Here is a 13,246-nt window from a genome sequence, read left to right as displayed (position 1 = left end):
TTATAAAGTTTAACTTTTTCATTGATAAAATTTATAAGTAAAGTAACTGAGGAACAGAAAAGTTTAGTAACTTGTTCAATGTCAAAATATAGTGTCAAAGCAGAAGTTTGAAATCAGGCAGCTTATCTCTAGTATTTGTCCTCGAAACCGCTATGCAAACTTGCCTAACTAGTAAGAGGCAGAAATGGGGCAGGAAAACAAGTCTGTCTGATTCCAGAAACTGCCATTTTCTACTACACAAGGGTGACTCCAAAGGTACCCTGCTTGTACAATTTGGAAAGTCATTCTCTTTTGATTGATTGTAGGTAGAGTCTACATGGAAAATTGGTAACATAATTGTTAGGTGACCTTTAGGAAAAAATATGCATTTTTTAGGTATTTGAAGGTGATTTTTCATGAGAAATTACAGGATTTCTACCAAAGTGACTGGGAATCAGATCTCACACTTGATGCTTTCTAAAAAATGATGTTCTTTTTATTCTAATTAGCACAGCTATCAAAGATTTCTGAAGCTTATTTGGCCTCATCTAGAACATGCCGCCATGTATGACTGCCCCAAGTGACAGGAGAAAGCCAAAAACAAGTCCCAGCAATGGAAGTTTTAGCAGGATTCCAGCTGTCAGAATTAACCATGAGCCAACTCCTATAGAATAACCATCCAATTGTATTCTCCATGCTTGGCCTGTTTGTCCAAGTAAATTGCAAACTTATCCAGAACAGAGACTGTGTATTATTTGTGTCCTTATCCCCTTCTACAATAGAGGTTAAATGAGATTTTGAAACCAAGGAAACTTACTGGTAACTGTATCACAATGCTCGTATTTTCTTGACCATGTTGAAAACACATTTTTTTCCCAACCCAGTATAACATTTTAAAATGGAATACTTTCAATCTCAGTGTTTCTGCAGTGGCCTTACAGTCTGAGAATAGTACAATATGTGCTATGTATGATCACATTCTAAAGCAATGGGCTATATGAAAAATCTCAACCACAGTACCTTGCTAACATATTGTGAAACAGGTTTTGTTGCCACTAGCCAGCTCAAGATTTCAGGAAGCGCTAAGAAAGAGGAATGTATTAACATTGTGACTTTGAAGAATCTGGGATGAGAATGTATACATTGCTTCCTGCTTGGAGTTCTTTCCACTACATTCCATAAACTACATGATGCAAAATCTCCATTAATATCACATTGGGTATTTTCTGTGAGTAGTTCAGCCCCTAAAGTCTATCACCCTAGGAATTTCCTTTCCACAAGGAAATTACAATTATCCTCAGTCTCATCCAGATTCTGATAGTCTATATACTTTTCCAACAAAATTAAGACTTTGGGGGCAAATTATACCTATGTACCAGGCTTCATGTCAGCACAATGTATGATGAATACCAATATTATACTCAAATGTTGTTGGGAACCAAAATGTTGAGGCCAAGAGCTGGCTTATCACTGAAAATGTGGTAGGACTTATACTTGAGACAGAGTCTTTGCATCTTCAGTGAAGAGGGTAAACACATTAAAAGTGGGTCAATCTAAAGGATCAAAAAATCTTCAGCAACTGATCTTCCTTTTGCCAGAAAAAGCAACAACAAATTGTCAAAGGTAGTTTGCAAAGTAGCAGAGAGATAAGGCTGGGTTGAGTATGGCCTGAATTTCCAGAGTTCAAATTCACTAGTGAATTCCAACTCGTTATTAATCAATGGAATCCAAATTAAAACATTTATTTTACATATCAGATCAGAAAAATATGAAAAAGAATGATAATGCCTGGAGATGGAGAGGGGAGTGTGGAGATTTAAGATATGTAATAGACTAGTGATGAGGTTATACATTGGTACAATATTTATGAAAGTTAATTATACAATAACTGAAAAGTTTTAAAAATTTTGTATATTCCTTAATACAGACAATCCACATCTAAGAAAGTGTCCTACTGGAAATATAAATGTAGGTATAAACATAGATATTCAATGTAATATTATCTAAAATTGTGAAAGAAAAAAACAGAAACAACCTATATGATCATCATTAGGGAGTTAATTTAATAAATCATGGTCTATCCATCTAATTGAATGCTATAGATCCACTAAAATCTATGATGTCTGTTTATATAAATAAACACAAAATGATGCCTAAAACATTATGTGAAAAGCTCAGTTTGCATATCATTGTGTATAGTATAATCCAATTTCATTAAAAATACCTTTAACATGTAAATATAACTATGTATGCATGTGCGTATACTACACAGGAAAAAGTTTTGAGAAAAACACATTGAACATTCATGTTCTCCCTAGAGATCAAGGAACTCCTCATTAAGAAACCCTGCCATATCTACAGTCCCACTAAGTTAGGCATTATACATTATTTGGGCAGATTAAAACTATTTGTTTTTCTCTTATATTCCTCTTCAAATATTTCACACTCTAGCATTTGCAGAAGTAAAAGTTTATTTTTTCCTTCCAAAATTTTAATAGGTGTTAGTACTAATATAAATTTTTATACATAATGTTCCTAATATATGCTAAGGCAGAAATTATACACCAAAATTCCTATTTTACTCACCAGATATCTTGCATATAATAACATAGACTGCCCTATGTTGAGGAAAATGTTAAGATCTTCATAGCCAACTACTGAGTCAGCCCATATTCAGAAAGGGAACAATGCCAAGCAATAAATTTATTTGACAATGCCTCACTGGATATATGGACCAGAACATCAGTGCTACCACTACCATTTTAGCAGAGATTATTATTTTTTTCTTTTGAGATGGAGTCTTGCTCTGTTGCCCAGGCTGGAGTGCAGTGGCATGATCTCAGCTCACTGCAGGCTTTGCCTCCTGGGTTCCAGCAATTCTCCTGCCTCAGCCTCCTGGGTAGCTGGGATTACAGGCGCACACCACCACACCTGGCTAATTTTTGTATTTCTAGTAGAGATGGGTTTCACCATATTGGCCAGGCTGGTCTCAAACTCCTGACCTCAGATGATCCGCCTGCCTCAGCTTCCCAAAGTGCTGGGATTACAGGCATGAGCCACTGCGCTGGGCCTACAGATAATTTTTTTACAACACATATGGAACTCACTGAAAAAAAATGCAGTTTCAATCAAATGGGACTGCCAATCCTCGAATTGTATGTCTTTGACAGGGATTAAATGATATCAGTTGTATTGAATTTGGTATTAGTGTTTGGCGGGAGTAATCTCAAAAGCCTTTTTAAGTAGATTCAATGTCATTGATTTAACTAAAATATATAAATTCAGTAGGACTAGTCCTAGATTTGTTACCATAGATATTTTCCCAAATGTCCCTCCTTCATAAAAATGTCATCTTTCATAAATCTCAGTAATTTCTTTTCAGGTTGTAGGCAGGTCTCCATTTAGCAAATGGCATTCTCAGTAGGGATTTTTCTTCTTCAAGGTACTCTGGATGTTGCCATTAATTATAACCTCACAGTATACATTGTTAAACATTTTGGGATTCATTTTGCTTATGGGCATAATTTCACAAAGCCTCTCCTAATGGCTCTTGGTTGGGCATTGAGACACCAGATTTCTTTCTCTGAAGGAAAAGAATACACTTAATATGGCATAAGATGTGGCTTGGGATATCTGTATGGTAAAGATGATTCTGAGGATAAAGGTGACTTTTTCATTCAAGTTGACTTTATGTTGATTCATCTTAGAGACAAAAAGAAAAATCAGATCCAAGAGGGCTTTCAAATGCATTCTTAGCATGTTTCACAAAGACAGTTTTAAGACATTTTGAGAAGAAGTATATTTTATGTTTGAAGTTAACTTTTCAATAAGGATTTTTGCTTGCTTGGAATTTAATTATCTCTTTGAGTTAGAACATATTTTAGTAAGCTCAAGAATAGTTTTCTAATTAATTTCAATTCCTGGGAATTGATAATGTAAGAAAACAAACAAGGTAACCATGAAAGTAGTCTTCCTTATTGCAGAGACAAAAGGCAACAAATTAGTATTACTTTGTTATGAATGCATCACAGAAGGTATAAGAAAAATTCCTGCTACATATTTGAAAATAACAACAAAAATTTGCAACATTATCTGTCATTAAATATGTATAGAGAAATTAGGGCTAGTATTGTCTTAGAGGTAACTTGAAGGTTATTTAAAAGTTACAGGCTGGCCAAGTGGAACTAGGCCAATACCTGCAGCCTTACTATGTTTTAAGTTAAAATATAACAACTCTATGGAAATGGCTTACCCAATTGTTCAATTCTTGCTAAGTCTCTAGCACACATTTTTATTCTATTGATATTTATTTCATGTGTGATAATAAACTATGTAATTTAAACAGAATGTTAAATTCAAACATCAGACCATGAGAAGGTATCCTAGAAACACTATTGATACCTCATAAAGTGAACTTTTGTACATTTGAACACATTAATTTATAAAATTTACTCTTTCTTAACTGAATGTTTGTACAGCTTAGTAGAAAAAAAGCAGTCATTAGTTTCTTGATAACTCACCTTTCGGTTTTTCATCTATTCTAATGAGTCAGGCAGATTTTGAATTCTATACCAAAATTCTCTAGAAGTATACTATGTATAATACATGAAAACTGAAGACACATCTATGTTTTTCCCATGCATCACGTAACTTCATTGTCAAAAACAGTTGAAAAGAGAGGAGTAATTAGACAGAGGGAAGAAGGAAGAAGAATGCTAGAACCTTAGAGATAGATGAGAGCATAAGTGGTTATGAGGATCCAATTCCAACTACACAGTACAGATCATTATGTTTTCTTCTGGAAGCCCTCCAATAAATTGATTTAATGGTCTCTGTTCTCTGTTGTTCATTGTTTCTCTTATTTTATTATAGTGCTATTTAATATGTTTTTGTGTGTCTGAACAATTTCAGTTTTAGCCCACATGAACCTTTTCAGGTTTCTTCCAACATGAACCACATACAAAAATTGACTAGCATCTCTCTTATAATAGCTATTCAACCAAATTGAAATGGATTATCGCCCAACTCCAGAACAAAACAACTCCAAATTCCATATTAAATTTTCACAGAGAATTTAACTCTACCATTTTAATATTAGCTTTGACTAGTCTCAAAAATCTTTCTGGAAAATTTATGTCGCCTTAAAAATATGATGAGCCTAAATTGCACAAATTATTCTTGTCACCATTTCAGTCTCTTTCAGCATACTTCTTATGCCTGTGGCCTCAATTATAATCTCTGTGCTTTGGATTTGTAGCTTTGGTCTTCATAAGTGCTAGTTTTGTATCTACACCTGTGTACTGGATATCATCACTTGAATATATTAATGCCATTCATTGGATCTAAATGAAAATGCATGTTCTTTTCCTGAAACAAGTCGGCTTTATTGATACTATGTTTCTGTTATTGATATTTTCATCTTTTCAGTCATCCAGGGTTATCTTGAAAGACCGACAGTGACCTAGCACTTCTCCAAAATTCTGGAGAATAAGGTCAGGATATAATGATAGGGTAGAAACGATGGCCATGTAGTTTCTAGATTGAGCCACAAAACAAAAAATCAGCTATATTGGCTAGATCAAATATCATCTGAGTTTACCATTGATGATGCCAGTATTTGGGACACTGATATTGGTACCTCTTAGAAATAGTTCTCAACTTGTAAACCACACATCCTGACAGTTATATAAGGTAAACATTTGAGTTTGTTGATCCAAGATAGTATCAAAGAAAGAGATCATGGCTGCTTAAAAAGAAAGTCTTCATTCGGGAATACCTCTTTCCTCCAGATAGTCATGAATCTTGGCACAATCAGTCTTTCAGATAGGCACTTTTTAGAACTGCCCATATCACTACTGATTTAAAAAAAAAAAAACCAACTAGGAATAAAACAAACTTAAAACATTTTAATTTAGCATGGCCATTAAACTCAGTAAATCTTCGTGACATTCGAACTTTATCTCTAATATTCAGCCTCTAAGTTTAGAGCTTTTCCCCCAGTTTCCAATTCAGAAATTCTAAAGTAAGATCAATTTGCTTAGTTCTAGTATATGAACCAATAAAAATATTGTGAGCACCAGTTACCTACAAGCTTCTCTTGCTGTTTGTGTTTAGAAAATAACTTATGAAATTTTAGAAAAATACAAGCATACTTAATTGTGTCATCTATTATAGTTGAGTTTAAGTATCTACATATAAGAATACTTATTTTATTATGATATTATTTTAAAATTCTCCTTTAAGCTGTATAGGAGGCATTATATTGTGTTTTTAATTTTGTGCGCATAGAGGTTATATTAACTATCAAGTCGATTTCAACATAGTAAAAGGGGTGTCATGACATATTTGTTATTAAAAATAAGGTCAGTCAACCTGAAAGATGGTTGAAACTTAGAATAAAAATTGAAGTAAGGTTTGATAATAGATGGTTTTTGTAGAGATAATTTCAACTACTTAAAAAATTGAAGTAATAATTCACCCATTGTGGTTGTGTAAGTATTAAATTAGATTACACATATAAAGCACAAATTATTTTGCCATTATATTAAAAATGCTCAATAAAATAGGCTATTATTGTAATTCAGTTATCATTTCTGATAATTTATGATACACTTCATAAAATATACATAATGTATGTGGTAAAAATATATATTACACTTGACACAGTTTAACACCTATCCTCCCTAAACACCTTCACTTGTCTTGTGGATTTTAAAAATTCTTGCATTTGCTCTTATCTCTTAAGCAGATCCTTCTCAGTCTCCCTTTCTCATTACCCCTAATTCCCATGACCTTTTAACTTTGGAGTGTGCCAGAGCTCAAAACTTAGACATTTGTCCCTATACACAATAACTGTTGGTGGTATCACCTTGTCTCTTGGCTTTAAACAATACCTACATCCTGATGATTCCCAAATCCATACATCCAGCTAGGAATACTTTCCTAAACTCCAGCCTCATATATACAACTTTCAACTTGATATCTCTGCTTATATATCTAATATGAATCTCCAATAGATGTCTAAAACTCAACTCCTAATACCTCCCCATCTAAAAATAATAATTTATTTTATATTGCCATTTTTTCCTGTCTGTTATTGACTGTATTTTACCAGTTATTGGGGAAAGAAATCTTGAAAACACTCTCAACCATTTTTTTTCATTCAGTGCATATAACACAGTCTCTCAATGAATTATGCCATTAGCTCTACTCTCAAAAAATATCTGAATTATGACCATTTATTCTCATCACCTGTACTGCTGCAACTCTGCTCTAAGTCACCATCATCTCTGCCCTGTATGATTATATCGCCCTACTTTTTCAGTCTTTTTTCACCCTTGCCCCTCAACTCTATGGTATTTACAACATAATAAAGAAAGTGATACTTTTAAAACAAAAGCACTGCAATATGGCTCCCTATCTCACAGTAAATGCTAAAGCTGTACACTGGCTTATAAATTAGTAAACTATATGGCTTTCCAATCTTGTCACTATTTTCTCCCTTGCTTTCTCACTGCAATTGCCCAATATTGGTGCTGTTCTTACAAAAATTTTCATGCTTAAGGGCCTTTGCACACACACACTGTTTCTTCCACCTAGAATATTATTCCCCCAGTTATCTGCATGACTTGTTACATCATCTCTTTAAGGTATTTCTTCCAATATCAAATACATTCAATTAAGCTTTCCCTGACTATCCTACTTAAAATCATGAGTGTTCTCCAGTATCCCTCCATTATATTTGCACATGATTAATTTTTTATTCATAGAACATAATTTTATTCATAGAACTTTTTTCTTCACCAATATCCTACACAATTTACCTGTTTGTTTTCTTAGTATCTGTGTTCTTCCAATAGAATCTAAGGACCACAGAGGCAGGCATTTGTTGTTTGTATTTATTTATGTATCCCCTGCACCTAGAACAATGGCATTTAGGAGGTGCTCAAAAAATATTTATCAATAAATGCACTAATATTATGCCTTTTACTTAATTAATGCCTAAAGAGAACATGACTGAATTATTACCACCTTCATGATGCCAATGCCTAGTACATAATAATTCCAGGAAGAAAATCATTTTAAATTGCTGGTGCACTTACATCTGTTTGATGTATAAAGCAAAAAAAAAAAAAAAAAAAAAAATTAAAAGTTAAACCAAGTACTTTTATAAAGTCCTTTAAAACAGATGTACAGAATTTTTTTGCATTTATTTTGTCTCATAAAGCTAACAATCTTGAGTGATACAAAAGGTAGAAAACATTATCTTCATTTTACAGAGGAGGAAATAGAATTACAGAAAATAAGTGGTTAGCCAAGGGATTTGTGTCTTCTCATCTCTGGTCACTTGTATTAGTCAGGGTTCTCTAAAGGGACAGAACTAACAGGATATATGTACATATGAAGGACATTTTATTAGGAGAATTGACTCATACAATCACAAGATGAAGTCCCACAATAGGCCATCTGCAAGCCGAGGAAGGAGGAAGCCAGTCCAAGTCCCAAACCCTCAAAAGTAGGAAAGCTGACAGTGCAGCTTTCAGTCTGTGGCTGAAGGCCTGAGAGCCCCTGGCAAATCACAGGTGCAAGTCCAAGATTCCAAAAGCTGAAGAACTTGGAATCTGATGTTCGAGGGCAGGAAGCATCCAGCACAGGAGAAAAATGAAGGCTGGAAGACTCAGCAAGTCTGTTCTTTCCAACTTCTTCTGCCTCCTTTATTTTAGCCACACTGAAAGCTGATTAGATGGTGGCCACCCAGATGGAGGGTGGGTCTGCCTCTCCCAGTCCACGGACTCAAATGTTAACCTCCTTTGGCAACACCCTCACAGACACACACACCCAGGAACAATACTATGCATCCTTCAATCCCATCAAGTCGACACTCAATATTAATCATCACATCACTATACTTTCTTCTATTAATGCTGTATGTGTACTTTTATGTATGATTCTATGCATATAGGCTTCCTGGAACAACCATTTGGATGAATTCAATTGTCCAGTCAACACATAATTCTGCAAACAATTTATTTGGCATTTTTACTATGGAATGATAAAAAAGTGACCTAATTGCTTTGAAACTGCTGATTTATTTTTGTATATCCCTGTCATTGGAATTACAGGTGTGGTATTCACAGAAACTGTATCATAGCATTGGAAAAACCAGGAAAGACAAGGTTATCTTCTTTATGTTTTGTTAACACTTGTTACCTTTAAGATGTCCTCTGTTGCAGGAGCTCAACAAATATATCTTTGTGAAGAATGAAAGTAGCCCAAGTAAGTACAAATAAATTATGACAGACAAGATAACTTTTCTTACCTCCTCATGCAATGGTAATATTTGTAGAATATGTTGTCAATTTCCAAATAAAATATATCAAAGAATAAACTTCCAACAAATATCCTCAGATATTCTAATCACTGCTTTAAATAGGTAACATGGTCTTTGTGGAAATAAGAGATCCAGTTGATGACAAAGCAACGAATGAGACTGAATGTCAACAAAGTTATATAAAAGGTATTTTTCACCTCAGGACAGATCAGAAAGGTAGCAAACATTTGGGAATATTTTATCTTTGGAAAAATAATGAAGCATTTGATCATAAAGTTCTGCTAAAGTAAAATAGGGCATATGCATTATGACATTTAAGTAATCATTAATTTCATGCCTGTGTATTGTGGGTTAAAAAGATGTTTTCAATATGAATTGATCCAAAGGAAAACCTCTTTAAGTTAGTATTATTAAAAGACATCATTTATATAACAAATTTTCTCAACCAGAGAATGTAGAAGCATAAAATGCCAATGGTCATTATATCTCAATTCATTTTCTGCCCACTTATTTTGTCTCTGATTACTGTGAGGTTAATATTAGAGTCAGTTACATCCTCTATTTCCTAAGTTGCCTAGCTAAATATTAGTTAAAAAATAATTTTACTTCACTATCTGGTGAATGTTTGAACCATATGTTTATGAATGAGGAAAGTGAAACAACAGAAAGTTCCTTTGTAGTTCAGGGTGCTCATTGGAAAAAGAGCTATTGTAGATAAGACATTTTTATTTATGAAGGATAAGTTGAAATACAGTATGGGAATTTAAAATCATTAATGTAAAAGTTAATGGGTCTGTCCTTTAATTATATAGCCAAGGCTGAGTTCTTAATATAAATGCTAAAATGATCATTAATAACAATCTATACACTGATATCCCATCTGGAAGTTATCACAAATGCATGTTCTGGAGTGCTAAGTTGATAATTATTTTAGAGAACTGATTTCTGTATTGTAGAGAGGCATTAGATATTCTTTTATTTAGAGGTGACATGATTTTTATTATTCATAACTGTCTATTCACTGAATAGTGAGACAATTTTTCTGAATGAGGACTTATAGTATTCATAATTAACCCAAGAAACTCTTCATGTGGTTATTTTCAGCTTTTAGTGAGTTTCAAAATATTTATTTGCATAGGAATAAATCATACTATGGTATAGTGCATACTCCTTTAAATATGCTTTTGAATTTCATTTATTAGTATTTTGTTGAGAATTTTCACATCAAAATTAATAGGAATATTGGTTTATAGTTTTCTTATAGAATGTTTGTTTGGCTTTGATATGAAATTAATGCTGGTCTCATGAATAAGTTTGGAAGTATCCTTTCCTCCTGAAATTTTTGGGAGAGTTTGAAATGAATTGAAAAGAATCAGTATTATATTGCCTTTGTAAAAAAAGGTTTCATTTTTACAAAAAGCAGTCTTCAAATCGTACCATTTACATTTATCATACTCATAGTTAAAATATATTTGGGTTTTCTAAATTTTAACAGCTTTATTTAGGCATAATTGATATATAAATAGTTGCACATATTTAATGTGAACAATTTGATGAGCTTGGACATAGGCAAACACCTATAATACCATCACCAGAATCAAAATAATAAAATGTATGTCATTTTCCAAAGTTTTCTGGTGTCTTGTTTTCATTTTGTGGTAAGTACACTTAACATGAGTTGTACCCCAATATCCCTGATGAACATTCATATAAAAATCCTCAACAAATTTCTGGTAGATTGTCTTCAAAATCACACAAGAAGGATTATCCACCATGATCAAGGGGAATTTATCCTGGAGATACAAGTATAATTGACCACATACAAAATTCAGTAAATGTGAATAAATTACATTAAGAAAATGAAGGATAAAAATCACATGATCACCTCAATAAATGCAGAAAAAGCATCTGGCAAAATTCCAAACTCTTTTATGATAAAATTGGACAACAAACTAGGTACAGAAGAAATGTACTACAACATATAAAGGCCAAATATGGTAATCCCACAGCTAAAATTATATATATATATATACACACACACACTCTTATTTAAATATGTGAATATGTAACAGAATTCACCCATGAAACTACATAGTCCAGGACTTGTTTTTGTTGGGGGAATTTTGATTATTTTCTCAATTCCTTATTAACTATAAGTCTCTTCAGAATTTCTAGTTCTTTATGATTCTCTCCTGGTAGGTTGTGCGTGTCTAGGAATTTTCGCATTTTATCTAGTTTATTCAAAGTGTTGGTGTACTCTTATTATCCTTTTATTTATGTAAAATCAGTCATAATGTTCCCAATTTCCTCTCTTTGTTTAGTAGCTTTAATCTTTTCTCTTAGTTAATCTAGCTCAACCATTGTTGATTTATTGATCTTTACAAAATATAACACTTGGTTAAATTGATTTTTCTCTATTTTATATTTTCTATTTTATTATGTTCACTTACATCATTATTATTGCCTTATTTCTTCTAGCTTTGGGTTTATTTTATTCTTTTCTAGCTCCTTAAGGTGTAAAGTTAGGTTATTTATTTAAAAAAAATTTTTTTTTTTTTTTGAGACAGAGTCTCACACTGTCACCCAGGCTGGAGTGCAGTGGCACGATCTCGGCTCACTGCAACTTCCGCCTCCTGAGTTCAAATGATTCTTCTGCCTCAGCCTACCCAGTAGCTGGGATTATAGGCACCCACCACCATGCCCGGCTAATTTTTTGTATTTTTCATAGAGATGAGGTTTCACCATGTTGGCCAGGCTGGTCTCAAACTCCCAACCTCATGATTCACCCACCTCGGCCCCCCAAAGTGCTGGGATTACAGGCATGATCCACCGTGCCCGGCCTCTTCTTTTTTAATGTAAGCATTTATAACTATAAATTTATCTCTTAGCAATACTTGTGCTGTGTTGCATATGTTTGGATATGTTCTGTTTTGTTTTCATTTGTCTCATGATATTTTTAAATCAATGTCATAATTTTTAATCAGCCTTTGCCTCATGGGTCATTAAGAATGCATTTACTTTGCACATGTTTGTGAATTTTCCAATTTTTTTTCTCTGTTACAGATTTCTTGTTTTGTTCCATCATATTGGAAAAAATACTTTGTATGATTTGAATATTTTAAAAATTATTAAGATTTGTTTTGTGATTAGCCTATGGTCTGTCCTGCAGAATGTCCTATGTGCATCTTAGTAAAATGTATATTCTGCTGTTCTTTGTTGGAATGTTCTACACATGACTGTTAGGTCCAATTGATTTATAAAGTTTTTCACATCCTCTATTTCCCAACTTATTTTCTGTCTGGATGTTCTTTCCGGTATTGAAAGTGGTGTACTAAAGTCTGCAACTACTATTGTTGAACTTTTTTCCCTTTAATTCTGCAAATATGTATATTATATATTTTGGAGCTTTGAAATTTGATGTGTATGTAATTATAATTGTTATATCTGCTTCATAAATTAACCCTTTCATCAATATATTAGGTCCTTCTTTGTCTCTTGAAACAGTTTTAGCCTTGCAATCTGTTTTATTTAAAATGAATTAAGCCATCTGTGTTCTCTTTTGGTTACTATTTGCATGTAATGTATTTCTTAATTTTTTAACTTTCAAATTATTTGTATCTTTACACTTAAATTGACTCTCCTATGGACCACATATAATTGGATCTTTTTTTTTTCTTTTATCCATTGTGCTAATATATGACTTTTGATTGGATAATTATTCCACTTCAATTTAAAGTATTTAGTCAAAAAGAAGGACTTAATTTTATCATTTTAAAATTGTTTTCTGTATGTCTTACTGATTTTTATTCCTCATTTCCTATTTTATGTGTTTAATTTTTTGTAGTGATACCTTTAGATTCATTCTCATTTTCTTTGTGGTTCCTATGGAAATTATATACAACATCTTAAAATTATAACAGTCTAATTTGAATTGAT

The sequence above is a fragment of the Mandrillus leucophaeus genome, unplaced genomic scaffold (genome assembly GCF_000951045.1).
Source record: "Mandrillus leucophaeus isolate KB7577 unplaced genomic scaffold, Mleu.le_1.0 Scaffold1241, whole genome shotgun sequence".
In the NCBI taxonomy this organism is placed as follows: domain Eukaryota; kingdom Metazoa; phylum Chordata; class Mammalia; order Primates; family Cercopithecidae; genus Mandrillus; species Mandrillus leucophaeus.
This window is presented reverse-complemented; position numbering follows the sequence as displayed.